The sequence below is a fragment of the Mustela putorius genome, unplaced genomic scaffold (assembly GCF_011764305.1).
Source record: "Mustela putorius furo isolate JIRA1106 unplaced genomic scaffold, ASM1176430v1.1 tig00003913_pilon_pilon_pilon, whole genome shotgun sequence".
Lineage (NCBI taxonomy): Eukaryota > Metazoa > Chordata > Mammalia > Carnivora > Mustelidae > Mustela > Mustela putorius.
In genome coordinates, this window is record NW_025422060.1 from 6,277,411 (window position 1) to 6,302,343 (window position 24,933).

The window sequence follows — 24,933 nt, forward strand, 5'->3', positions numbered from 1 at the left end:
GGAATATCTCCAGTTATTTACTAGTCAGCTTGTTTCTGAGATGTCCCTGTCATTACCATGTAAGTAACACAGGGCATGCAGTCACATTCTCATTGATGTTAGCGTCGTGAGAGAAGCTGTCCTTTCAGTGCTTTGAGTCTCTAATAGACTGTTAGCCTATCTTGAACATTCCTTGTCATGAGAGGGTACCAGCTCCATTCCCTTTCTATAATAAGGAAGCTTGAATATGGAGCTTTCCCATTTTTTTCACATTATGCTTAAAGACTGTTTAGGGGAGTAGGGGCTTAGCACTCAGTCTTATCTTGGAAACAGTGTGGAAGAAGAAGCCTGTGGCAGTTGCTAGGGGTAATATCTTTAAGAAAATAGTGATGTTGCAAAGTTATTTTTAGAGTTATTTTAATTATTTTCATTCATGTATACATATATATGAATGAATGACAAGACTTCCATTTTGTCATATATATAGATAGATAGATATCCATATCTATCTACCTATCTATCTATCCATCTATCTATTTTTAAAGCAGGTAATTATGTGACTGGACTACCAAGATGTAGGGAGTGAAGTGAAGCTGAGAACCGCTTCTCCGGGATTGCGGGTTATAGTGAAGTCTCTTGCCAAGAGACTCATCTTAGTGTGGTATGTGGATGGCATAAGGGCTGAGGAGGCAGGAAGGCCTTTTCCCCCCAGCTTTAGTTCTCTGTTTTTCTTTGTGACCATGGCAAAACACTCAGCTTTTCTGGGCCTCAGGCTACATCTATGAAATGAGGAAGATGACTCTCTGAGATCCTTTCTAACTTTAAAATTCCATGACTGGCCAGAACCCCAAGGATAGCAAAAAAGTTTCCATTTGACAGCAGTTTTATTTTTAATTTCATTAAGCAAAGAAATCAGCTTAATTTCATCTTGCAGAGTCAAGAGGATTAAATCACTTATCTGATTGCTTTGAGTGCAGAGAGTTAGAAGAAGGGATCATATATGACTTGTTTATGTTCTGACCTAATATTAGGTAAATGACACATGCTGTGCTGGAGATCCCAGTTATAACACGTGGAAGTAGTCTTCTCATAGAATGACTTAGAGGAATGTGAAATCACTCCTTTTCCCTGAGAAAATGTGGAAAGATATTTATCTAGACTCCCAGAAGGTGATTCTAGGATATGTGCTTGTCTTGAGATTGAGGGTGCTGGGACTTGGGCCCACTGGGTGATAATAGTCAGACATGAGACTAAAGGTCACACTGAAGGTCTTTCATTGATGAGCTGAAATCAAAAGTGGTCAAAAGGCCACTGAGTGGTCAAAAGGCCGCTGGCACTGAATTCATGTTTCACAACATCAGCGAGAGGATGCTTCCCAAGCTGGCTTTTTGTCATAAGCTAAGCTGGACATGGTCACAAGCAGGGTGGGCAGATAGAATTTTGAAATAATGAACATGTCACAATGGTAAGAGAGCGAGGAAACAGTGCTGACTGAATAAAATCTATATAGCAGTCAAAGGGTGATTCTTTTTTGAAGAAAGGCTTTGTTCTGGCTCGGTTCTGGAGGCTGAGCCACTGACAAAGGCTTCATCTGGGGCAGCCTGGAAAAGATCATGCAAGCAGACATTAGTTGCTTCTCTTCTCTAGTCATCACTTTGCGGACTTTCATTTCTCTCTCTACCAAGAGCTTCTGGGGAAAAAGGAGAATTGTTTCATTTCAGAAAAGTGTTTTATTCTAGTAAATAAAGACATGTCATGAATAAAGCAAGTAAAATACAAATAAGTTAGAAGCTTGGATAAAAAATGCAAGCGATAGGCTTTTATGAAGCGCCGTTGTATGGTAGGCCCATCTAGGGATGTGGAGGTCAACATTCAGTGGTTTCTGTCCTTAAGAACCTAACTGGAGTAAGGCAGACGGATAAATGGTTAGTACATTTTTTTTTTTTGGTAGAGGAAGACCTTTGTTATTGGTAGTAACAACCAGAATTCTAGACTCTTCTGTGGGACACAGGATTCCTCTTCTCTTCAGCCTATACATAGAAGGGTACTGTATGTCATTATCATATAGAAGGTTATTCACCTTCTGCTGGACTACCTGGGTAAAGAGTTGCAAAACACAGCTTTTCCACAAAGGAATTAATGTCATGGCCATGGACTTTCAAGGTTAAATTGCTAAGACTATGTTTCATTGTTTTTGTAGAGCATCTGCTCTATGCAAGGCTCTGTGCTAGATGTTGAGACTACAAGGTTAGATAGAATCCCTGTTCTTAAGACGTTTATAGTCCAGAAGGAGATGAGTAAATGGATAAGTAGAGCCCAGGGTACATGGAGACATACAGGAAGGAATAAATCATTAGAATGCACAGAAGAGAATGATGCAGGGAACTTTCCATGTGTTCTAATAGAACTAAACAGTCTCAAAGAACCTATTTCTTTAATGGTTGTAGTGAGCTGTGCTAAACGTTCTTTTTTTTTCTAAGAGCTATACATTTCTGATGTTAGGGATAATAATAACAGCCAAAAAAATTTCACAATGTTTTACTCTGTGTCAGGCACAGTTCTGGTGCTTTATGTATAACCAGTTAAGTAATCCTAACAGTCGTCCTATAAGGTAGGTATTAGTATTAACCTAGAAACTGAGGCACAGAGCACCTGAGTAACTTGACCGATGACAATTGTTATGAAGTAGATCTAGGCCTTGTTTCCAAAGCTGATGTTCTTAACTACTATGTGAAGTTAAGCTGTCTAAAATTAAGAGAGTTGACTACTGGGGGAACCATTGTACATTTTTGTAGGTCCAGCAGCTTAATATTAATGAGTCCACAGCTGAGCATCTAGGAGGAAAAAAAAATGTCAGTACATGTGCTGCTTATTTTCTAGAAATAAAGCTGTACATTATTATTATTATTATTGTTGTTGGAATTGCCCTGTGGCAGCTACAAATGATAACTAGAATACTTTATTTGAAATTATAGGAAAATACCTTTTGATCAAATACTGTTCCCCATTAATTTACAGAAAGGGGCTTTCTTGAATTTTGAATATATCTAAAGAGATTGCATAGCTTCCCACAATTCCTGAATCTCACAGCTCTTTGAGATGGGGATTTCCTATTAAGCCCAGTGTCTCCTGGACAAGGAAGAGGCTACTTTCTCTAGTGTTCATCTATTGAAATGTCGGTCTCTTTTTTACAGCAGTGGAGGCCTTTAATTTATAAGCTGGATTTGTAAATTGAAGGGCCCAGGCTGGCTGGGTCTGTGGTGCATGTGGGTTACCTCCGTGCCTAAACCACAGGAGGCCCACTATTTGCTGCACTGAGGGAGTTAATAAGAGCTTTTGTGACCCACTTTGCCCACAGTTTATGGGCTCAAATCTAGATGATCTGAAAGAAAAAAGAATGGGATGAAAAAGTCAAAGTTATGGTTGTAAACTAGAAGGAAAGTTAGAATTTTAAAACCAGCATTGGTATGGCACAGAAAAGAATTACAAGTTAAGAAGAACCTAGAAAGAAAGATTTTTAATTAGAGCAGCAGTCAAGACATTTGAGATTGTTATGATGATTTTAAATAGGCAACCCTTTGGCTTTAAAAAGAATCAAGGACTTGACTTTCTGTCTGTAGTTTATTAAATGTAAACAGAAAATTTAAAGAGAAAAGGTAATCTTTTTATTTAAAACTGTTTTGATTTATGGCTTCCTGGACTTTGAAAGACTCCTTACATTGAGTTCTAAAACTTAATAAATATATTTTTTGTGCACCAGCTGGTATTTTTAATATACCAATTAGGAGTATCATTAGGAAGATTATTGAAAGCAGTATGTAATATAAAACTTAGATGGTAATCCTAAAGAAAATGAGGTTTCAGACATCGTTTGGATACATTTCCTAAAAATAGAAGTAAGCTTTTCATGTACTACTGAAATCAACTATAGGAATGAAGATAAGATTTTATGTAAAGATATTTTCTATTTTGCTTTTTAAAAAATTAATTTTATTACCTATCAAAGTTCCCTTTGACCACCCCCCATCCTCCCAGAGGTCATCATTTTGTCATTCATTCATCCAAAAAGTTTTTTTGAATATTTATAGGCATATGTTTGTATACATAGAACGGATGTTTATGTTTTGCGTAGATTTTAAAAAAAACAACCCGCGGAATATATTGTTTGCTTGTTCATTTTAAATATGGCCTTCTGTCATGTTTTGTTTTTAGTTCTTCAGTTTTTTAATTCTTTTAATTCTTCAGTTTCTTAATTCTTCAATGTTACTAATTATAGCTGACATTTATTGAGTAGTTACTCTGTGCTAGATGAGATATTTAGCATTTTTCATATAATTTAGCTTAATAATCTTTATAATAAGCTTCAGAAGTGAGTAAAAATAGTTGGTTTTGTAGGAATACATTTTTACCTTCATTATACCTCACATTTACATTAAATTACTAATGCCAGTAGTTTATCAGTCTTTAATAAGGCTTCAGAAATAAACGTGAGGAATATTCTGTACAAGTTGGTAAGAAAATAACTTTTAGTTTTGTTAGTTTTGTTACTCTTGCGCAGTCAGCCTTTCACTACCAAGTCCCCAGAGGGGGTGTTTTTGCTAAGCCAGAAGGAGGGAAATGTGAGGGGAACTCCTGCTCACCTTTTAGGAATGCAGAGGTAATTTTTGTCATATTTGACTCATTCTCAGTAAAGAACAGACAACCCCAGACATTCCTCACTAGTTAATGGTTTTAAAAGTCCTTGCCTGTGACGATATCCTTATTTTGGGGAAAGTTGTAGGTTACAAGACCTAAGTGACAGGAGGTTTGTTTTTGGAAGATGCTTCTTTCTGTGCCCTTAGTCATTCTGGTATGAGGAACAGAGAGAGGCTGCTGCAGTGGGAGCTTGGACAATTTTTTTTTTTTTTTAAATGGGAATTGGTAGAAAGGGAGTGATAGTGAGTGGATTGAAAGGGAAAAAAAGTTTGTGTTTATTATGTCTTTTCTGATTTTGGAGTTTGGAGGAAATTTTCAGAATTTCATGACAAAATAAAGCCTTTAATGAATGAGATAGCTTTTTAGAAAGATTTGAATCTCATCTCTGCTATTTAACTAGCTGGGTGATCTCGAAAAAGCCACTTTCTGCTGTTTGAATCAAATGATAATAACATCTGCTTTATAAAGTTGTAGGGTTGAAATTATATAAAATGTTTTATATATTGGGAAGTACTGTACAAATGTGCAGATATTAGGTGACAGTCTATTTTTATTATCATAACTCTTGTCAAGGCTGTCTACAGTTTGCCTCTTTTAACTATATTGCCTCTGTACTGAAGATTTAACCTCCTTGTTGCTTCTATCCTTTATTACTTGCAAGAGAGTACTATATTAGGGCTCTCTTATTTTACAGATAGAAGAAGCGGCCTTACTGCTGAATCATTTAACAAATATCGAAGGCCTAATATGTATCAGTCAGCATTTCTTTAGGCCCAGTTTAAGAACTGAAAAGATCATTGACAGTAACTCAAAAGAGGAGATATGCTGCAGGTCCCAGTAATCTTCATTTCATTGTCATTATACATTCATGTTCACAGACATTTTTGATCTTTTGTCTTCAAGATAAAAGTAAGCAAATATAAATTAACATCTGTGTATTTTAAAAAGTGTAATTCTGTTGTAGTGCAACATTGTTTGAAAACAGTCAAATTATCTTGCTGTGGTTTCTTTTTGGTTATAATACTTAAATTATTTTGAGATCCCAAAGAACATTCAGTGGGGGATATGAAGTGTTTATGTTTATCAGAACAAGACTTGGGTGAATGGTGGTTAAGAAGTGCTAAGAGTAAGTTCTTGTTTCCAGATGGGGAGGTGGTTACACTGAGTTTCTATTTGGTGCCCTTCAGGGTCCTCATTTAATGGGGAACTGATCTTTGTGTGAAAGCCCCCTTAGTTGTGTGGTTTTTTATTCAGAATTTGTTTATTATTTTGCTCCCTGTCATCCCCCTAATGCTTCTCCTAACATAAAGGTTACCATAAACTCAGAGTCCATGGAAAGAACAAGCACCTTTAACTTATTGAAGAGTTATCAGATTGCCTCTCTGGGAGCTTTAAGAAATCAGTTGTTTAAGGCAACTAGGAAGTCTGCAGTTTAAATCTCATTTGCCATTTGACTGATGTGCATTTATTGTACAAAAACACTACTGGTATAGGCTGTTTCCTGAAGAAGATATGTGTACTTTGGAGGAGGCACTTTTCTGGAAGAAATAAAATCCTTTGATTTTATTATTCCTTTTCTGGATAGTTCTAAAAAGCTTTTGACTTTTACCTGTGGTTTGCTTTGTCATCTCTGTTTACTTTCATTTATTTCTTAACCTACTCTTTGTGGCAAGCCACCTCTATCTATCCCGAAGTTATACCAATGAAAAAAGTTAAACCTTATTTCAAAGTGATCTGTGAAATTCCATTCCATATTTTAAGCTTAGCCCATTGGAAATATCACTTTTTTCTTTATTTATTTTTCTGCCCCACCCATGCCCTCACTGTCTGAGGACCATGGATAGGGTTTGTTTGTTTGTTTGTTTGTTTTTAATTAATCTCTTTTAAACTAACCTGTCTATGGAAACTAAATATTTCCTCTTTTCTGAAAGGAAGGCAGTTGTGTAAGAATAGCTTGTTTTCTTGAGATCCCAAGCCAGGGGGCTCAAGAGGAGTCTAGGATTGCACGTTTGTTTTTCCAGATTAGAAACAAGAAATATTTAATTTGCCTTGACTCCACCTAAACTTTTTAAATAGAATTCAAAATTAGTTGACTTCTCTGAGCTTCTGGTTTGAAATGCTGAAGAACTTCTACATAGAGCAGATAAAGGATGGAGTAAGAATTTCTGATTCGGTTGCGTATTATTTATTGTGGAAAGAATGTTTTCCCTACAGACTGACTAGGAACAAGATGTTTAAACATAAGCCAGGGTGGAGACCTATTTGTTTGGTCAGCTTCAGAGGAGCCACGTTTCCCTACTTGTGATGCGTCTGCCAACTATTCTGTCCCCCCACCCCTGCCTGATTCTTCAAGTTTCTTTGGAATTTTTACTTAAGGCTCCGTTGGATAAGGCTGTGATACAGTGCATACGTGGCAATTAGAAAGGCTAAAGGCAGTTTTCTGGAGCAACATGATTTTAGTATGGCAGAAAGCTGGGCTGAGAGAGAGAGAGAGTGTGTGTGTGTGTGTGTGTGTGTGTGTGTGTATGTTTATAAAATGGCTTCTTTCCTTTTTCCCAGTCCCCCTCTGCTGTTGGTCTGTGTATTCACATGGCTGGATGGCTGCAGGAGTCCATTTATCACAGGCAGTAGGAGGGGGTGTGGAGATATGAAAGGGTTACTGTTCACATTTCCTGTGTAATTCCCTCTGATCTTACTGAGCTGTAATTTCTTTCTTGATGTTAAACATTCCCAGGCTCCTATAACCTTCTAGCCTGCTTGCTCTGGCCAAGTTTGTCCCAGGTGATCATGTAGGCGAACCTCCTGTTTTAAAAGGCTAGAAATCTCTCCTTCCTTCGTGAGATAGGCTACATGCTCATTCCTTTACAATCCCAGAAGAAATCCCTGTGATTTAACACAAGAACAGAGCATAACCTACTAGTTTTAAAAATCAAATTTAGTATCCAAGTATGTTGTCCAGTTAACTGTGTAGGTTTTAAAATCTCCTGATTCCTGGTTTAGTGAATTTCTAGTTAAATGAAAGCCCATCCATCTGTTAAAGATTGCATTCTTTCTTCTTAACACACTTGAAAAATGGGTTCTGATTCTAAAAGTAAAATTTGTCTCTACCATGTTACTTTCAGCTTGCTTAATTGCTAGATCATTTTAAGTTGCCTCAAATGCAAAGCTGCTTAACTGAAACTGCCACATTTCTGCTTCGGTTCTGTTCAGGTTGTAGTTGTGCATAGGGAGGCTACTGGTACTTGTAATTTTCTCCTTTTGCTCTGGTTTTAAAAGTATATAGCAGCTCATTTTTATTCCACAATTTTTTAAATATACATTTTAGTGGTTGCCAAAAGGTTTTCTATTTTTGCCTTTCCCCTTAAGTTTTAGAAGAAAATGCTGTGCTCCTGTGAAGCCTAAGACTATGTCAGCAGCTGCTGGCGAACTGGTAGGGGCAGGGGGTCCCTGGGCTAGCACTGCCCTCATTGTTAGGTAAGGAGTGTTTCTTTAGACAGGGCTCTGGGGTCAGTTTGCTTGTGTTGCTAATAGCACATCTCTGTGTCTTCATTCAACAACTTGGGAACCTTAGGGTTTGGGGACAGACTAGAAATGAAACAACATCTCTTGGAAGGAGCTTCTAGGATAATTTAAGCTTGCTGGTGTTTAGGCTGAAAAACTATTTGTATTGCTTAAAACAGTGAGATAAAATACTCTTTATGCATCTTAACCATGTGTAATACGGTTTTACACAGAGGTGGGTAGATGAATTTTTAGATTGATTGTGTTTGGATTTGCCTTAGAGAGCTTACAGGAAAGGTTGATATTTCTCATTCACCTTCAGTTCCCCTAAACGAAAAACAGAGCCTGCCACGCCATGGGCTTTCAATAATGGTTTTTTGAATGAGTGAATTAAACTGGCAGATTATGTTTGTGGATCCTTACTTGTTCTGTATATGCATTATTATGTGTATGTCTAATGTTTCTCTCACCCTTTTTGTTAGTCTCTAATGAAAGATCTTGTTCGAAGTCCTTTGTTATTAAACATTTAATTCTCTCAAAGCATTTTGTGCCCAAGTCCATAAAAGTGTTGTACTCCTGGCTGGTCTAACCACGCCACTGCTGTGTCATAGAAAACAATGAGATTTAGTTGTAAGTTACTTAAATTATAGATAGTCTGTTAACATCTCCTAAAACTGATAAACCTGTTCACTGTTCTCATAATGGAAAAACACTTACATTTTCTCCCAAGGACTCTCTATTCCTAAGACCATCGTAAAGCACTGAATAGTAATGTCAGTCATCAACAAATACTTACTAAATAAATCTGAAGTTTTTTAGACATTTCAGTGAATAGAATACGTACACTAGTCAAGTTGAACAGCAACTTATGGTACATTAAATATGGGGATGTGCTAAGTGAGCGGCCTGAATGAGACTCATGTAGCTTAGTGGAAGGAAATATCATTTTGACTTTAACTAGAGAGTGTGCGAGATTTCATAAAGGAAGTGTGAATTGGGTATTAGACAAATAGTTGGGTTTTAACTATAAAGGAATGAGGCTGTTTTACATTTATAAATACTGGTATTAGTTATCACACTTCCTGTTCCCAACAGCAATGAAGAAACAACAAAAACAAAAAAGCTGAAGTATATGATGGAGCCTTTTCTCCATTGGTGATCTATTTATTCCTTATTTTTTAGTGAAATACAATTTCAGAATAGCTTCCACTAAGGACATACAACTCTCTTAGTTATCGTAAGGATCCACTTCAATAAAAAGTTTTCCCTAATTAAAATTTCAGTGGGAAGACAGGATATATATTGAAAAGTTATCATTCATGATTATACTTTGGTGTTAAAGGCTTCATCCAATCTCAGTGGCAAGTTTTTAAGAGATTTCACTGCTGATTTATACCTTGATTTGAAGTCTGATGTTTAAGGAGATAGATCCAAATTTACTGTTTTTTTTTGTTGCACAGATATAGGTAGCTATAGTAACTTTGTAAAAATACAACCTCTCTGCAATTTTTTATTAACCTCTTAAAGATTCTTCTACAATAAAGCAAATACTGTAATACTATCCCAAACAAATCAGTTTTGTGAAGCAAATTAAAGTATGGCTAGAATTTACATTGAAACCCTTTGATTGTATTTACTTGTTACTACTCACTATTAAAAGCAAACACTTTAGGGGCACCTGGGTGGCTCAGTGGATTAAAGCCTCTGCCTTTGGCTCAGGTCTTGATCCCAAGGTCCTGGGATGGAACTCCACATGGTGCTCTCTGCTCTGTGGGGAGCCTGCTTCCTCCTCTCTCTCTCTCTGCCTGCCTCTCTGCATACTTGTGATCTCTGTCTGTCAAATAAATAAATAAAATCTTAAAAAAAAAAGAAAAGCAAATACTTTAATCCATTTAATTTTAGAGCCAAGCTTTTATCTCTAGTTTTATTCTTTTATTTCATAAACAAAGGAAAAACAATACAACAAAGAAATGAAATCAGTTTCTTTAACATAGTAAAGATAGAATTTTAAGACAGTTGCCTGACTTTACTGTTTAGTCTTTTGGCCTTAGCACATTTTTGTGACTGCATGCACATCTCTCCATATCCTTATTTGTTCACTTGGTGCTGCCAGTGTGGTGATGAATGGAAACTATAACCTATGGTTATTTCCCACATTGTATTTTTGCCTCAGTCTTTCAGGGCATCGCAAAGTGATCTATGATTAAAGAGTTTGGTGGTCAGCTAATTTTATGAAAGGTAGGAGCATCTCAGTGAATATTGATATTTCATTTAAGCCAGTATTTCCCAAATATATTTAACTTTGGAAATGCCCACTGCTTGCCTGCTTGCCTTCCTTTCTGCCCTTCTTCTTTCCTTTCTTTTAGCTTCCTTCTTTCCTTTTTTAAGAATATCTGTTAAAATCTCCTGTAGAACAAGTTTCAGGAATCATTACTATGAAGGTTATACACACAGACACAGACAGACACACATAGACATGACACATACACACGCAATTTAGGTCTGTTGCTTATGTCCATTTTTCTCTTAATCTCTACCTTTTCTAGAGCATAGGAAGGGATATAGAAGGAAAAAGAATAATAATGCTTAGTCTTGCTAGCTGTTCTGGTATTGTGTGAGTGGGAAAGAGGCTCCTTTATAAAACAAGATTTGAGATTGGTGTGAGGATTTCAAGAGTTCTTACTCTCTGCATTTTATATAGCTCTGAACAAACAGGAGTTGATCAAGCATAACAGAGGTTATTTCTGGGGAGAGGAGAGGATGGATTGAAGGTAAAATGGGGCTTACACTTCCTACTATACATATTTCTGTTTTATTTGAATTTTTTCCTTAGTGTAAATTTTTTTGGTAAAAATTATAAGTTTCTTAAAAATAAGGAGTGAAGTAAAAGACCTTACTAGTTGAGAGAAACTCTATAAAAATAATTTCTTACTCTAAGCTTTTGTAAGTAGTAGTCTCTGATGCTTTCAAACTCACTTTGTTTAAAAAAAATACCAAAAATCATAAGCCATTTTTTTTTCCAGAAACAAGATTATATGAAGTAAGGTAAATCTGTTGGATGAAATTAATATACCTTTCCCTTCCTACCCCTGTTTCTTTCAATTGTTGCTATAATTCACTATACCATCATTCTCTATTTTTGTGCCAAGTTAGGGACTGTGTCTTGTCTTTGTATCTTTAGTGCTTAACTCTGCATCATGCCTAATAACTTAGTAAGCATTTGATTAGTGTGGATGTGGGTGTTTGTTGCAGGAGACTTAATACCATAATTATTCCTAGGAAAATGCATTAGTGCTTGTAACTTTCAGATCTTTTTTTTTTTTTTTAAGATTTTATTTATTTATTTATTTGACACAGGGAGAGAGATCACAAATAGGCAGAGAGGCAGACAGAGAGAGAGGGGGAAGCAGGCTCCCTGCTGAGCTTGGAGCCCAATGTGGGACTTGATCCCAGGACCCTGAGATCATGACCTCTGCTGAAGGCAGAGGCTTAACCCACTGAGCCACCCAGGTACCCCTCTTTCAGATCTTAAGAGGAGTATACTTTTTTAAAAACATCCTTAAAATATACTCTATTTTGTTTTTATATTATATCTGTCTTCCCTCAGAAAGAATTTAAGATAGTATTCATTAGTACACATAAAATAAAATAATGTTTTAAATAAATGAATAAAATAACAAAGTTGGAGGACTTTGTTACTTCCCAGATTAAAAATTCAATATCAGGTGACGGTAACCAAAACAGTATATCATTGGCGTGATGATAAATTTGCAGATCAATAGAGTGGAATTGAGAGTCCAAGAATAAACCCTTACATTTTTGGTTCATTGATTTTTTTTTCTTTTTTCTTTTTTTAAAAACTGCTAAAGACTATTCAATAAACAAAGGGTCATCTTTTAAACACATGGTTCTGAAAAAACTGGCATCCATATGTGAAAAAATGTACTTTCTCACAAAAACAATGGTACAAAAAATTAGCTCAAAATTAATTATGAACCTAAATGTAAGAGCTAAAACTATAAAAATCTGAAAGAAAGCATAGAAGAAACTTCATGACCTTGGATTGGGCAAAGAGTTAGTAGATATAACACCAAAAGCACGAGACATAGAGAAAAAAAGGGATAAATCTGACTTCATTAAAATTACAAACTTGCCTCAAAAGACACTGTTAAAAAACTGAAAAGACAAGCCACAGAGAAAATACTTGCAGATCATATCTGATCATACCAAGAACGGTTTCCAGAACATATAAAGAACTCCAACAGATGAATGATGAGAAGACAGACAACCCAGTTAAAAAATAAGCAAAAGAACTGAAAAGGCATTTCATAAAAAAAAGACTTAAATGACTAATAAGCACCTGAAAATGTGCTCATCGTCATTAGTTATTAGGAAAACCCACATTAAAAAAAAAAAAAACAAAACACAGTAAGATACTACTCCATGCCCACTGGTAAGGCCTCTTGTCAAAAAAGACACATAATATCTCCTATCTAGGATGTGGGGAAATAGGAAGGCCCATACATTGTTGGTGAGAATATAGAATGGTATACCCACCTTGGAAGACAGTTTAACCATTTCTTTAAAAATTAACCAACATGGGGAGCCTGGGTGGCTCAGTTATTAAGGATCTGCCTTAGGCTCAGGGCATGGTCCCAGGATCCTGGGATCAAGCCCTTCATCAGGTTCCCTGCTCAGCAGGAAGCCTGCTTCTCCCTCTCTTACTCTCCCTGCTTGTGTTCCCTCTCTCTCTGTGTCTCTCTCTGTCAAATAAATAAATAAAATCTTTTAAATGAATAAATAAAATTAAATTAAAATAAAAATGAAACCAACCTAACATATGCATTAGTCAGGTTTCCAGAGAAATACTCAATAGGATTTGTCTATGTATAGAGAGAGATTTATTTTAAGGAATTAGTTCATGTAACTGTGGAGGTTTGGTGGGTCCAAAATGTGATAGGGGAGCTTGACAGGCTGAGGACTCAACAAATAATTGCAGTTTGAGTTCAAAGCTAGTCTGCTGGAAAACTAGGAAGAGCTGATGTTGCAGATGAAGTGTGAAGGCAGTCTTCTGGGGAATTTCCTCTCCATTTGAGAGGTTAGCCTTTTGTTCTATTCAGGCCTCCCACTAATTGGAAGAGACCCACCTACAAAATGGAGGCCAATCTGCTTTACTCAAAGTCTACCAATTTAAATGTAAATTTCATGCAAAAACACTCTTCAGTATAATGTTTGACCAAATATCTGGGCATTGTGCCCAATCAGGTTGACACGTAAAATTAACTATCATACCATAAAACCCAGCAATTTTACTTCTCAGAATCTACCCAAGACAAATGAAAACATATCTACCCAAAGACTTGTTTGCAATTGTTCATAGTACCTTTTTTCATCATAGACAAAAATGAGAAACAATTCAAATGTCCAACTAATAAATGGATAAACAAAACATGGTATGTCCATATATTAGAATACTCTTCAGTAACTGATAAATGAAAATACTGATATATGCTATAATATGGATGAACCTCAAAAATATTATGCTAAGTGAAAGATGCCAAATTCAAAAGAATGAAATATCTGTTTCTCTTAAAGCTTCCTTCAGTAAAGTCTAGTGGCCTTACATCAAAGGCACTTCACTGAATACTGGGTGAATGGTAATGCTGGGTGAATAAGAAGGAGAGTAGTAAAAGGACAAAGCCAAGAATGCTGCTCTTTGGTGATATGTCTTAGTCCAGACATGCGGTTTTAGAAAAATGAATGGGTGTACCAATAGATATGCAGCAGTTCCGCAGAAACTTTTTTGTAAGAACTGAGTAATGGTTAAGTTTAGCATTTTACTCCCTGGCAAGTATCTAGAATGTAGTAATTCTCAGTTACGGATTAGATATGGAGCCATTTGCTTTAATAGCTAGATTGAGAGTACGGTTGGCATCCTCTGGGGATGCTGGGGAGCCTGAGGAGGAAAAGTATCAGAATAGACTGTCTACTGTATATGAATAGGGGTAACCTGGAGAAATATGTGCTGATGGGTTATGATTCTCCCTGAGAAATCATTCTGGCTGTTCTCCAGTGTTTAGACCAAGGGATCATTCAGGCTCTGAAGATAGTATAACATGGCCATAGACACTAAACTTGGAATAGTGTGGTGTCCATTATAAATTTTCAAAACTGATACATAGGTGTTGTAAAGCATTTCTAACAATTCAATTCATATATGAAGTATAGACTATATAGAATAAAAAATTAGACTTCTTTCTTTTCTCTATTCCCTTATTTTCCTGTTAATATATATTTAAATTAGTTTTTAGCTGTAATAAGGCTGTAGTAAACATACTGGCATAGGGCACTCCTCCATTTAAGTAAAGATTTGAGTGCACACATACATACTTACACAATTACATATACATACATGCATGTATATGTGTCTGTGTGGGTGTGTGTATATATTATCACTTTAGTAACAGCTATTACTTGTTCTGTATTTCATAATTTATTTTAATATAGCAGTATTTCTTCATTTTATATTTTAAAATCACTGCTTTAGACCACTACCAGTATTTGATTTTATATTTGTAATTCTGGTCTTGCTCTAATCATGAGAAAGTATCTAAATAACCATTTGTTAAATTAACTAACGGATAACCTGAGCATGAATCTTTTGGCTTGATTATATATGTACAATAGTTTATTTAGTAAGAAGAAAATGTTAATTGCAATAACTTAGTTGAAGTTTATGTTTAGAAAATTGTTTATTTTATAATATTCCAGAAAATGTTGGCTTTTTTTTTTTATCTTCAAAGAATAATTTCACCTTGTAATTATCTTTGTACATTACTTCTGAATAATATCTAAGTTTAGGCTTTTGCTTCCAGTTGGGTTCTAGAAGGTGGTGACAGGACATTGTGGCCCCTGTAACAACTTAAATAAATTACAAAAGTCATTGTTGTGATGATCTGTTATTACATAATAACTTGCCCCAATACTTAGTGATTTAAAACAATAATTGTTTTATATAGCTTATGATTCTGTGGATTGGCAGTTAAGGTCGATCTTAGCTGGGTGATTTTTCTGTTCCATGTTGCATTGAATGAGATCACTATATAGTATTTAGCTCATGGGTGAATTGCTTTAGAGGGTCTAAGATATCTTTATGCATGGATATGGTACCTGGGCAGAGGTGGAATTCTGGCTTTACCTGATCTTTCTAAAAGCATGGTAGTCTTAGAATGGTCAGACTTCCAACATTTGAGACATTTTATACCAGAAGTAAACTGATTAGATTGAAGAGATCGTTTCCTCACTCTACTTGTCTAATAATGGAAAAGATGGGTCCTATATGGGAAAAAATATCCACTGCAGTTTTATGTTTGTCACATTCACAGTATTAAGAATACACTAAAAAGTTATATAAGATATAAAAAGGAAAAATCAATCCAAGGAAGAAGTAAAAGTATACTTAGATACATCAATGACACTCTAAGTAGGAGTTAATCAGACAAGGATTTTATCAGTTATAAATATATTAAAGGAAATAAAGGAAGTGGTTAAATATGGAGGAAAAGACAAAGAACAATAACAGAAAGTTGAGATATATAAAAAAATACTCTAGAGCTAAAAAATACAATATCTGAAATTAATATTTGATTTTAATAGTAAAGTAGACACAGCAAAAAATAAACTAGAATTAGTAATCTCAAAGAGAGTTCAGTGGGAAAATGTACAAGCTGAATCACAGGGAAAAAAAGAATGTAAAGAACAATATAGGATAAGAGATATATGGACTGTCATTTCATTTAATATACATATAATTGGAGTCATAGGAGATGCAAAGAAGCAAAAACAATACTTGAAAGGATAATAACCAAAGATTTTCCAAGCTGATGAAAGATAGCAATCTACAGAGTCAAGCAATACAGAAATCTTTTGGACCTCAGGCAAGATTAATATAAAGAAAACCACACGTAGGTACAACATAATGAAACTTGAAGAAACCAGACTGAAAATCTTAAAATAACCCAAGGGAAGAAACCACAGTAACTTCAAAAGAGCAATGATAAGATTTATGGCAAACTGTTCTATAGAAATTTTTAAAATTAGAACACAGTGGAATGACATCTTTAATTTTAAGCACAGAAAGGAAAACTATTGCCAAAAAAACTTCATGTCCAGTAAAAGTATTTTTTAAATGAAGGCAAAATAAAGATATTTTTAGACAAAAGATGGGAGACTTTATTACAGGTAGCACCAGAGTACAATAATGCTAAAGGAAGGTATTCAGTCTGAAGAAAAATGATCCCAGTTGGGACCATAGAACTTTGGAAAAAATGAAAAGCATAAATATGTGAGTAAATAGAAAATATTTTTGCCTATTTAAAGCAATAACAGTATCTTTCAGGCTTAAAACATATGTAGAAATAAAATAAAACAATAGAACAAAGGGCAGAAAAGTGTAAATGGAGTAAAACCAATATTTTTGTCTTGTATATGAAGTGGTTAAAAGGTAGTAACTCAAGGAAGTATTTGTAATGTCTAGGATAATTGCTTTAACAAAGTACAAAGGTATTTGAACAAAAAGCTAACAGAAACAATCCTAAAATCTATATAGAACCACAAAGGCCCAGAAGAATGAAAGCAGCCTTGAAAAAGAAAAGCAAAGCTGAAGGTATCACAATTCCAGAATTCAAGTTAGATTATAAAGGTGTTGTTATCAAAACAGTATGGTAATGGCACAAAAATAAACACATAGATAAATGGAACAGAATAGAAAATCCAGAAATAAACCCACAACTATATGGTCAGTCTTTAACAAAGCAGGAAAGAATATCCAGTGGGAAAAAAATAATTTCTTCAACAAATTATATTCAGAAAACTGGTCAGCAAAAGAATGAAACTGGACCATTTTCTTACACCACACACACAAAAAATTCAAAATAGGTGAAAGAACTAAAAGTGAGACCTGAAACTATAAAGTCCTAGAAGAGAGCATAGGCAGTGATGTCTCCATTGACCGTGGAACATTTCTCAGATATGTCTCCTAAAGCAGGGGAAATAAAAACAAAAAAATTAACTATTGGGACTATGTCAAAATAAAAATCTTCTGCGCAGTGAAGGAAACAATCAATTAAACTAAAAGGCAACCCACTGAATGGGAAGAGGTATTCACAAATGACATAACTGATGGAGAGTTAGTATCCAAAATATATAAAGGACTTAATACAACTCAACACCGAAAAAACAAGTAATACAGTTAAAGAATGGGCAGAAGACAAGAACAGACATTTCTCCAAGGAAGATATCCAAAAGAAACTTGAAAACATGCTCAACATAACTCATTATCAAATGTACATCAGAACTACTTTGAGATATCAACTCACACTGGCCCTATTGACTAAAATCAAAAACAAAAAATAACATATGTTGGCAATAATATATAGAAAAAGGAACCCTTGTGCACTGTTGGTGAGAAAGCAAACTGGTGCAGCCACTGCAGAAAACTATATTGTATACCTGAATCTAATACAACACTATATGTTAACTATATTGGAATTTTTAAAAAGCTAACAGGAAATAAAATGCAATAATAACCATTTATTAATTAAAAGAAAAGAAATTAAAAGAAAAGATTAGATGGAATGAATTGAAACAAGTTCTACACTAAACTCACTTTCCATATAATTTCCTTCAGATTGATTTCCATTTATTCAGTTTACATACCTTTTGTTGGAGTTTGAGTAGGCCAATTAAATACACCATCTATTCCTTCTTCCAATTTCTGAACCCTTTGAGAAGTAGACATCGCTCAGAATAAAAAATACCAACTTTATTTTGGAGAAACTGGATAAAAGAGTGTGCTTAGGTCTCTGTGGAGTCTTCCTGCATATTCAAATTGGATTGACTTGACTTGCCCTGTTGAGTTTGCTATACGAATGAGAAGAGAATATATATAGTTTTGGGCTTGCAATGTCTAAGAGGGAGTGAGAGATTGGTGACATATGTGGCCCATCTTTTACCCTATCTCACCAAACAGATAAAGCAGAAAGAGAACGAGTGGTGTTTTGTCACCTGTCATCCTGGGCGAAGCCCTACTCTTAATCATGTTCTTTTTTCCAAGGAGTCAGACCTGTCTTATTCTCATGGAACCCACAGTTCCACTACTGGCCTACTTCCAGTTCTTCATGTCATCTGGACCCTCTGCTCTATTTTGAAAAAGTTTTATAACTTTGATCTTTCCCTAGAACTCTTCTTCCCCGTCCTCCTTAGAAATTTAAACTTGGCTTTTATGGACAGTCCCCCATTTGTTTTGTGGGTTTTTTGTTTGTTTGTTTGTTTGTTTTTTGGGGTTTTTTTGCATGGCCATTTGAAGAAAATGTATTGAATTTTTCTCATTCTAGATATTTAATGTACAGTGTTAAATTAATTCCAGGTGTACAATATGATCCAGCACTTCCATACATTATTCAGTATTCATCAAGATATTTCTGCTCTTAATCCACTTTATCTATTTCACCTCTCATTGCTCCACCCACCTCCCATCTCGTAACTGTCTGTTTGTTCTCTGTATTTTAGAGTCTGGTTTCTTGGTTTTTTGTTTTTATTTGCTTGTCTCATTTTTCCTTCTGTTTTCCTTTCCTTTCCTTTCCTTTCCTTTCCTTTCCTTTCCTTTCCTTTCCCTCCCTTTCCCTTTCTTTTCCTTCCCCTCTCCATTTCCCTTTTCTCCACACCCAGCATGCAGCCCAACACTGGGCTTGAACTTACAACCCTGAGATCAAGACTTGAGCAGAGACCAAGAGTCAGATACTTAAATGACTGACCCACCCAGGCACTCCAACTTGTCTCCTTTTTTCTGTTTGTTTTGTTTTTAAATTCCACCTGTGAGTGAAATCATGTGGTATTTTTCTTTTTCTCATTGGCTTATTTCACTTAGCAATAACTCCTAGATCCATCCAATGGCAACATTTAATTTTTTATGCCTGAGTAATATTCCTGTGTGTGTGTGAGTGTGTGTAGTACATCATCTTTATCTAGTCACCTATCGATAGATCTAAATTTATTTTTTAAAATTTTTTAAGATTTTATTTATTTATGAAAGAGAGTGAGAAAGCGAGCATGAGTAGGGTGAGGGGCAGAGGGAGAGGGAGAAGCAGATTCCCTGATGAGCAGGGAGCCCAACATGGGGCTTGATTGTAGGACCCTGGAATCTCTACCTGAGCTGAAGGCAGACGCTTAACTGACTGAGTGACTCAGGTACCCCTCAATAGATCTAATTTTAGATTTAAAGGACAGTTGATGTGTTCCTTTGCTGTCCACTGTCAATTCAGTCATTAGTGTGCCACCTTTGTGCATCAGTTCCTTCTCTCTTAACACTGCCACCTCCCCTTTCTAAGTCTTGGTATTGGTTCATTTAGAGGACATTGCTCCAACTTCCTCAATTATGTCAGCATCAGACCCGGAACTGTCCTCTCCACCCCACACTATGTGATTTATAATCTCTTCTTAATTCATGTTTTTGAATTTCTGATACTCAGAACTCATTATTTTTTAACTTGCTCATCTCTGTCAACCAGAAGCTTTCATAGATCTCAAATACTGAAAGCCCTCTCTTTTCCTTACTCCTCTGGCAATTTTTTTTTCTCTCTTAAATTCTTAAATTCTAATATTCCTTCATTCATATACTGTCTCTGTTTTTATCCTTCTTCCCCTCCCTCTTTGAACCTCTCTATGTTAATAGATGGTCTTGCCATTGGATCTTAACTACCTCAACTTTACCTCCTTATACACGACAGTTTTTCTTTATATTTATCACCCATCCTTTCCTTCATTTCTAATCATAGGGAAGAAACTGTCTTCTCTCTTTAACAAGGCTAACTCTACCAGAGTTTTATTCCCTTTTTCTCTTGTATTTGCCACTCTTCTTCTCCATGTCCTCCTTCTACTAACATTAAAAATGGAAAACAAAGCAGTAACAACAGCAAAAATCCTTGTTTTTTAAAGACTTTATTTATTTATTTAACAGAGAGAGAGAGAGATCACAAATAGGCAGAGAGAGAAGGGGAAGCAGGCTCCCTGCTGAGCATAGAACCCGATGTGGGGCTAGATTTCCGGACCCTGGGGTCATGACCTGAATCGAAGGCAGAGGCTTAATCCACTGAGCCACACAAGTGCCCCAGCAAACATCCTTGTTAAAGATTCACCTTCACTTTTAAACTATGCCAGCCTTCTTAAAAGAATAAAATTTGCTAGTTAATGTCACTTGTCCTTACTGGAAGTTTTTGCTTTCTTCTATTGCCTTCCTGAAATTTCTTTCTAAGGTCATCAGTGACTGTTAAGTGCTTAATTTTCCTTCTGCCCTTAAAAGGTAGGACAGGGCTCTCCCTCCTTTTTCTTTTCTTCCTTGACTTCACTGATGGACATCCATCTTTTGTGGAAACCCCCTTCTCAAATAAATACACCTTTTAGGGGATAGGCAGACTGTTTTATTGACTTGCTGTAGCAGGAGAGACCACACAGATCATTCTGAAGTGGTGCCTCCTTTGAGGAAATGAGTTTAAGGTTTTTACTGACGATAGGTTGAGCTCTGAAGTTCTAGGATCAGATATTAGAAGTGGGGCAAGTCTTTGGATTGGTTGATTTTTTAAGGTAATAGTTGATGCACACAATATATGGTTGTGATTGAGAAGAAAGGCCTGTTGAGGGCCAAGACACTGCATTTGTAACTATAACTGAATGGTGTTAGTTGTTCCAGTTCTCAGTCATGCATAAGTGATGGAGTGGTTATTCTGGTTTTCGTTTTCAAGCACATCTTCAGTGAATTTTTAACTTTTAATTTCCATTACAATTGCCCTGGTTTCTTATTTTGACTATGGCAGTAGCAAAACAGGTCTCACTGCCTTGGGGATCTTTTCATAGTAACTCGTATTCCAAAACTAGAGCCATCATTCCAAAAATACAAATTCAAACGTGTTTTCTACTGAAAAACCACTGATGCTTCCTTTTATGTCTAAAATAAAAGCTCATATACTAAATACAGCATTCAGCTCCTTTTACAATTTGACCTGAACTCCAAATTCTAGTCCTTATCTATCTGTTGACCTATCGGTTCCTATCTTTTCTTCCCTCTCTCCTCCCCTTCCCCTCCATTCTCACTTTTCTCTTCCTTGTCCCCAAGCTATACTCATATTATGGAAGTATAGTGATTTATTTCACACTGTACATGTTGGCCCGTTTGCCTAAAATAATTTTTGTTTCTTAGAATGTTGTTTCCAACCCTTACCTTTATCTGATTATTACCTTTACAGAGTATGTTAGGCAAAACAAAAAACTACAGACTGCATGATTCAACAGAAATGTATTTGCTGTTTTAGAAACTAGACATCTAAGATCAAGGTGTCCACAAGTTTGATTTCTTCTGAGGCTTTTCTCTGGGCTTGTAGATGAACATCTTCTTGCTGTGTCTTCACATGGTCTTTCTGCTGTGTGTGCACATCCCTGGTGCCTTTCTGTGTGTCCTAATCTCTTCTTATAAGACACCAGTCAGATTGTATTAGGACCCACTTTAGCAGCCTGATTTTAACTTAATTACCTTCCTAAGAGTCCTGTCTTCAAATAAGTCATGTTCTGAGGTACTGGAGATCAAGGAGTTACTACATGAACTTCCGAGTTGCAATTCAGTCTGTAATACAACCTTCCCACATATTCCCTATAGTAATTAACCTTCTCCACAATCCCATATACCTTGTACCACTTGCACACTTATTATTATCTGCCTTGATATGGAGTTTTTCATGTTTGTCTCCTTCTGTAGTGTGTGGGTTTCTTGAGGACAGAAACTGTCTCTTACGCAACTTCATCTTTCCCTGCTCTCCATGATATTAGAACTGAAGAGGGTTTGATTATTGGCTAAATGAAAGAATTCAGTGTGAATCAGGCTTGAATATCTAATAATATATTTTTCAGAATTTTGAGGAGATTGACATAAAAATATATGAAAGAAATATATCTCCTATTTTAGAAGCCTTTGGGCATAGCTTGAGATTTTTGTCTTACATTCTTAAATTATACATAGTCTAAGTAATGTCAGTTTTATAGGACTTTATATAACTCTTTAATGGTCTTTAAGTTGTAATCATATAATTGGCTTCTATAAACTACCTATCAATTCTTTCAATTTCATTACTTCCATTACATTTTTTTCAGATAAAGATGAACGCTGTGTTTCATCCAGTACTAAAAATTTGAAGTTTTGAAGATACTTGCTAAGTCAGATCACTTCAAGTAAGTCTGCTCGTATCCATTTTAACGCCAGCTTAAGATTGATTTAACATGTAAAGAATTAAGTCCAGTACCTTTGACACTTTTTCAACTGTCAAATTACCTCTAATGGTCTTCTGTCTCCATTTACTCTTCCTCTATCCTGTATTCCAGTGCTAGATAGATCGGCATATAGAACTCTAATACTTTTAAAATACTTTAATGGCTCCCCACTCATCACTGGATAAATTCCATGTTTCATTGCCTGGTATTCAAAGCCCTCTACCCAGTTCCTAAAAATATGCCTCATCTTAGCCAACTGGACTCTTTCCTCTTCTCTGAATTCTCATCATTTTTCATGCTTCTGTGGCTTGATGTGTTCTGTATTTCTTGTTTTTTTCTGTGATGTTCTCTTCTTCACCCTGACTGTGCTTGTTGAAATCTTGTGCAAACCCTGAAGGCTCAGCCCAGGTGCACGGTCATCTGTGGAGCTTTCCTTGATTGCTCCAGATAAAACACTAGCTCTCTCTGCTGACTTTATCCAGTATTTTGTTTTTATCACTGTCATAGCACATTTTACCAGGCAGCTTTATTATTTGTGTTTACTTATCTCACATCTTAGGTTGTAAGGACTATAGAATAGAATCAGACTTCTTGTCTGAGTAATTTTGGTCTATCTCAGCATTCAACATAGTCTCAATAGTGCTCAGTAAATACTTGCTTAATAAATTAGTAATGTGCCTGGATTTTTTTTTTCATCATCCTTTCTGTCTTTCATCCTTATAGCCACATATGGTCCATATTCATGCAACTTTTCATTCCTGGTACACACTTCTGGCAAGCCTCCACACTGCCATTTTATCCTAGGAAAATACTAACCATAGTGTAATTAACAAGATGCAGTCAGTTCTTAATCTGTGAAATAAACTGGATTCCAAAAGTTCATATCTAATTCTGTTGTTTGGAATGCAGAAGACATTTTCCTACAAAAACAATGTTATAAATAGTGGTTCGGTTCTCAGCAAGTCCTCCCAAGACTATTTAACTTGTAAGTACCAGTGCTACTTGAACTACAGGAAGTCATCGCATGACACCGTTTTGTAGAGAAATTGTAGCTCTGAGAGTGAAATCACATCTCCTGTGCTGTAGAAGCAGAACAGTACCTTTCTGGCCAGCTGGAGCAATAGGAAAGCCTGAGTTGGACCTCTGGCAGTGGCTCAGCATATTGGATGCTCTTGGGCCAGTTGTTTTTGGTTTTCAGTATTTGCATAAGAGACATTTACTGTAGGTTACTGGTACTCTCATGTCTTCTAAATTGAGGGCAAGGGAACACTTGCTCTTGTGGTCCTATTGCAGTAGATAAGGATAGTCATCAGCTATCCTGATTCTATCCTGAGTCTTCAACTGTTTTATCACATGGGTGGGTCACTCTAAGTCAGGTATTGGCAGATTCAAACTGTTTTACTACTTCTTCCTTTCCTGTGAACTTATGAGAATTAAATATATAAATATGGAAAATACTTCTGTCTGTAGGAGGAACATGTTTATTAGGGATCAACCAACCCTGTGTTTCCCATCATATCAGGTTTTATGGATAAGAGATTCTCATTTCTGCATGGGAATACTGATGCTTCCCATGAAAAACTCATCAGTGTGTGCATAAACAGTCCGGAAAGTTGATAACTTACGTTTTCAGGCTATAAGAATACACATCATAAATTTTAGAGACTTTAATTTGCTTAGTCATTATAAGGTTTGAGCATATGAGTGAATGTCTGCTTTATGTTTAATGCTTTCATAGGTGCAAGGGGCTAGGGAATGAGAACCAAAGATATCATGAAAAGTTTACTTTCCCTCCAGGAGCCAGGAATACAGGGAGTGAAGTATGAAAAAAACAAAACAAAACAAAAAACTCACTCACGGTACAAACAGTGTGTTATTAATTGCCATACAGTACTTCATTAAGCTAACAAACACTCTTGGGGTTATCAAATGGCAATATTATTAAGATTCACAATAGTTGTAAAGATGGTGGTGGGAATTCAGTTAATCTTAGAGGAATGGTAAAGATTTAAATTTAAATAAAGAGCTAGGAGAGGAACTGACATTCCAGGTTGGATTAACAGCATGAATGGAGAACTAGAGATACAAACAAACAAATCAGCATTACTGGCTGGAACAGAAGGTTCCTTCATGTTGGGTGAAATAATAGGTGGTAAAATTACACCAGTGGTTCAACACTGGCAGTGAATAAAAGTCATCTAGAGATATTTTTAAAAATACAGGTCCCTGGATCTTACCCCAGAACTAATAAATAGAATTTCTGGGACACAAGATGTAAACCTGTTTATCTTTCAAAGTTCCCCTAGCGGTTGAGAACCACTCCATTAGAAGGATGGGCCAAGTTTAGTAGAGCCATGAATGCCTTGCTGAGGAGTTGGGCCTTTGTGTGTCAAGCAGTGGGAAGCCCTCAGAGGTTTCTGGGCCTGGTGACATGATGGAATTCGA

The 24,933-nt window shown here is 36.0% G+C and overlaps 1 protein-coding gene across 8 annotated transcripts in view; it reads left to right on the forward strand.

Moving 5' to 3' along the window:
- ZNF438 (zinc finger protein 438) overlaps positions 1-24,933 on the forward strand; it is a 185,056-nt gene that overhangs the window by 52,493 nt on the left and 107,630 nt on the right. For 7 of the 8 annotated variants that reach the window (XM_004777859.3, XM_004777855.3, XM_045069216.1 and 4 more), the window contains one exon: positions 22,372-22,449. The exons of the other annotated variant lie outside the window; for it this stretch is intronic. The gene's annotated coding sequence lies outside the window, so the exon portion shown is untranslated. The remainder of the gene's footprint in view (positions 1-22,371; positions 22,450-24,933) is intronic. 8 annotated transcript variants of the gene reach the window in all.